General features: G+C 43.0%; 1 long non-coding RNA gene across 2 annotated transcripts; it reads left to right on the top strand.

Moving 5' to 3' along the window:
- The first annotated feature begins 1,349 nt into the window (after nt 1–1,349).
- On the top strand, nt 1,350–4,217 carry LOC308189213. Of its 2 annotated transcripts, XR_013946141.1 has the most exons (4): nt 1,350–1,645; nt 1,720–1,804; nt 2,556–2,837; nt 3,467–4,217. It is a non-coding gene; the product is annotated as an uncharacterized lncRNA (long non-coding RNA). The 2 variants fall into 2 exon arrangements; XR_013946142.1 differs by lacking the exon at nt 1,720–1,804 and having other exon boundaries at nt 1,380–1,645.
- Nucleotides 4,218–4,712: the final 495 nt, after the last annotated feature.

The following is a 4,712-nucleotide window of genomic DNA, read 5'->3' as shown; positions in this document are numbered from 1 at the left end:
CACTGGGCAGGGGCAGGTTCCCTTGGGGCCAGCTGAAACTGGCCCTTATCACACATGGGGCAGCTTCTGGATTCTTGTCACAGAAGCCGCTCCAGCAGACTCCCGCTATCATAACCTTGCCACATAAACCCAATCGAGTGATCTGAAATTATACATGCATTTAACCTTTGATAGAAATTTATTATAATTCAGTGTTTAAGAACTGAAAATTGTCTTACTATTGTCCTAGTTTCAGCAAGGATAGAGTTAATTTTCCTCCTCGTAGCTGGTAGGGTGCTATGTTTTGGATTAGGATGAGAAGAGTGTTGATAACACTGATGATTTAGTTGTTGCAGAGCAGTGCTTACACTAAGCCAAGGACTTTTCAGCTCCTCGCTCTGTCCTGCCAGCGGGCAGGCTAGGGGTGCAGCAGGAGCTGGGAGGGGACAGACCCAGGACAGCTGACCCGAACTGGCCAAAGGGGTATTCCATACCATCTGACGTCATGCTAAACAATAGATAGGGGTGGCTAGCTGGGATGGGGGGGCCGTCTGCTCAGGGATAGGCTGGGCATCGGTCAGCGGGTGGTGAGCAATTGCATTGTGCATCACTTGTTTCGTACACAGTAGTAGTAGTAGTACTATTATCATTAGCATTAGTATTTTTTCCCGTCTTAATAAACTGTCTCTGTCTCAACCCACAGGCTTTGTTTTCCTATTTCTCTCCCCATCCCAGAGAGGGAGGGGGGAGGGTGAGCAAACGGCTCTGTGGTGCTTAGCTGCCTGCCAAGTTAAACCACAACAGCAATGTAGTCACGTAACCAACTTAAAGCCAAAACTTTCAGCCCAGTCCTTGACCTGAATAGTGAGTGAGGATCCGGATCCTGCCATTTATACGTGAGAGTTTATATGCAGCCAAAGTAAATACTATAGTCAGAGGTCATGGGGCTAGATTTTGAAAAGTCCTGCATAAAGAAGAGATCTCAGAAAAGCAAATTTAAAAAACTTTAATGTCAAGAAAAGTAATTCTGATTGCTATATTCTTTATCTGTCATGATTAGACAGATGAAGATCTATGATAGCAATTTTTCCCTTAAGGTCATTTTATTTTTTCTTTTATTTATTTCTTTATTTTTATGTATTAATTTTTTTAACAGGCTCTGTACTAATTTTCCTCACAGAATGACTAACAGAAATATGACCCTTATGCACCTTTTGCAGCTAATTCATTAGGTCAATTCTAACCACTAAGCCTCTTGTCAGGTTACTTCTATCAGTGATAAGGAGCAATTGACCTTAAAACATTGAAGCCAGGTAGATGAGGCTATTCCACAAGGTCTCTTGGCTCCACACTTGTTAGGTGAAATCTGCCAGGTGTGGATCATTTGACCTTTGCTATATAGGAAGCATGAGGAGTTGGGGGGAATTGCCTCCCCAGGGGAGTTTGAGGCTCAGGTTATCTGGGGTGCTTTTCTACCAGAGTGAAATGGACTCAGTGTTCCCCAGTAGGCTGCTTTTTCTTCATGTTTTTTACCGTCTCTGTGAAATAGTTTTAGAGACTCTATGAGCTAGTTACGTTGGTGGTGCCTTCTCAGGACAGTAAAACCCTGGTGGTACTACTTCACTGTGAAGTAGTTAGGAGGTGACTCAAGTTCAGAAGCTGGCAGGTAAGTGTTCCTGGGTTCTACAGTTGTTTAATGTCGAGGAGTTTGAGTACTTCCTTCACCTTGTCTGTTTTCAGCGAAATTACTTGCATGGATTTGAAGCTTCCTTCCTAGCAGGAGAAGAAAAAAAAAAACAAACCACAGAAGCTTAAGTGCATACAGGTAAGCCTGGCTTCGAAGAATGTTCTTAAGTCTGTGTTTGAACAACAAGCTGTGTGAAAAAGGTGCCTTACTGTGAATTCAAATTTTGCCTTGTGATAAGTAGAAACAGATTTGGGTAGATACTGGTACTACTGATACTGGTAGATACTGGTGGCATTATCATTACTTTTGCTAAGTGGCAATTGTGAGAATGTGCTGTTCATAAAAGAAATGCTGTGTTCACAATATGCTAGTCAAAAGCCTTTAAATTACTAGAAGTTATAGTTTCAAGGAGATTAACTTCTTTCTTTAAAAGAAGTTATTGTTGGCCATCTCCCCCGACCCCTCCATAGACTGGCTCCCTGAAGAAAAAGCGTGAAAGGTGTAATTGTTAATAGCTTCTGAGGTAGGGTCAGGGGAAGATGCGTTTTCCCACGTGTTCACTCTCCCTTTCTTCTCCTCCAGATGAGTTACGGTAGCTTTCCAAAACTTCGACTATACTTGGAATGCTCAGAGCAGCGTGTTCTTATCAGTATGTCTCCTGAATGCACTTGAGGTTTGTTTAAGGTTAAACAAATACTTCAGTGTCATCCAGAGATCGGTGCTGATGCAGGATAGTTATGCGTGGCAAGGAGAGTGGGAGGATATGGGCAGGTACCTAGAGCAGGGCGCACCTCCACTGGAAAGACCATGAGACCATGAGGAACCCGCAATGGATGAAGTGGCTAAACAGGTCTGGCAGTACGAAGACAGTCTTTCCTCTTTCCTACAGGCCTGCATCTCGGCTGTACAGAAACATTCTGAAGAGCCCGACCAACATAAAGAGAACTAACCTTCCTCCACACCTGTACAAAGCAATATCTCAGCAATTGGGGGTAAGCCCACTTCTGTGCGAGGAAGACAAGAGAGCGCATACACAGCCTGTGCCAACCTGTGGTCGTACCCTGTGGAACCTACACACACGCGTACCTACACTCACCATACCGACGTGAGTGACCACGGAGAACATATGAGAAAACAGGACGGAAAATCAAACTCGACACTTGAGGCAGGGGTATGTGAGTGGCAAGAAAAAAAAATTGGGGGAGAGGAATTCTATGAGAAACTTCGAACTCCAACTTCAGGTGGGCGGAACCTGAGCTCTGGTCCCCAGAGCGAGCTCTGGTCCCCAGACTTTTTCTGCTAGGAAGATTATTCAGATGAGCACTCTACCATTTCTTTACCTTTGAGGGTTCTGAAATTGTCCCCTGCTTAAAGGAGTCAGCTCCAGCCTGTCTCGGAAAATAGTTGCTTAGGGCTATAATCTGAGTTTCCGTTCTGTTACTTGAACATCCACAGAGACTTATCCTCCTTCCTTCGTTGAGTTCAGTGCTGCCTAGTCTTAAGTTTTTCAGTTCTTAGTCCTGTAGCCCAGACTCTGCGATTTTAGAGGGATTGCGCTCCCCTTTACATAATGTGGGAATCCCATTAGTCTGTCTCAAGGTTGAATGGAGTATGGCACTTATAAATCATTGCAGATTGTGGTTGTTGTCTATTACCAAGTTATTTAAGGCCATGCAAGTACCTTTTACTCTTTTCTCTTTCCTTTCATTTCTTTTCTTACGACTAAAGATTACATATTCGTTGAAATGTCCTAAAAAACATTTACTTTTTAATTTTAACAGCTTTTCTTTTTCTCTCTAGCTCTGCCAGTAGCTGACAAGAGAAAAGGACATCTTTATACTTCTCATTCTTGCGAGGTTAGAGGCAGTGCCAATTTAAATGGTGACTGAGGCTCTGCAAAGGTGCAAGTCTATCTTACTCCATCAAATTCAGTGATGCAACCTGAGTTTGCCTTAATTAACTTTCAAGGATTCAACCAATTTAAAGCTTTTGGACAATGACAATTATTTGAAAACTTCATACAGGTTTATTTTCTTCGTTTACATTTGTTTCTTATCTCTATCCCGTTCAAAGCAATGAGGACTGGTGTGCTTCTCTCTTCTCTGGAAATTTGCACTAGCAACCAGTGTTAGAATCAGAATCCTGATCTAAGAGTATGATGAAAAATGTTGTGCTCCAAGTTGGAAATTGGAGAGGAAAACATTCACGTATACATAAGAATTGTACTCAAATAGCTGATTACACCTTTTCTTACACCTGAACAGATGCTTACATCTGTTAAGGGGAAGCTTTTTAAACCGGAGAAGCAACACGTAGTTTTCTACGTTTCCCTGGGGGATAGTGTACTCTTCTGTATTTTGCTTCTACACAAACAGTGCAAAATTTTTAATTCGTGTTGTCAGTCAAGCAACCAAACAACCTTGCACGCCATTACATGTTCCCCTCCAGATAGATCAAGCCCTGAATGCAAGATCAGACAAGTAAATAATTCCAACATGTAAAAATTAACTTGTAAATACATTACTTTTTGGCAGGTTTTTTGGCACTTTGTGGGGCTTAACTGTACTTCAGTGAGAAGAATGTCTTCTGGTGTGAACTGAAATTATACCTCTCTCCACGCTGTCTTTGTTCTTATTTTTTTTTTTGGGGGGGGGGGGCGGAGGGGGCAACATTCCTTGTGGACACCTGAAGGAGTTGCTAAATAATAATAAAATTTAGGCGAAGGAAAAGTTCCTTCTCTGTTGTTGTTGTTCTTGTGTTCTTTTCCATACAGTCTTAAAATGAATCACAGAATTGTAGGGGTTAAAAGGGACCTCGAAAGATCATTGGGTCCAATGCCCCTGCCACAGCAGTTTCCTTAGAGCAGGCTGCCCAGGTAGGCGTCCAGACGGGCCTTGAATATCTCCAGAGAAGGAGACTCCACAACCTCCCTGGGCAGCCTTTTCCAGTGCTCCATCACCCTCACCGTGGAGAATTTCTTTCGCAGGTTGGTGCGGAACTTCCTGTGCTCCATTTTGTGGCTGTCACCCCTTGTCCTGTCCCCACA

The sequence above is a fragment of the Anser brachyrhynchus genome (assembly GCF_964034855.1).
Source record: "Anser brachyrhynchus genome assembly, chromosome: 2".
NCBI classification, from domain to species: domain Eukaryota; kingdom Metazoa; phylum Chordata; class Aves; order Anseriformes; family Anatidae; genus Anser; species Anser brachyrhynchus.
Note: the sequence above shows the minus strand (reverse complement) of the source record. Positions and strands in the feature narration are given on the sequence as shown.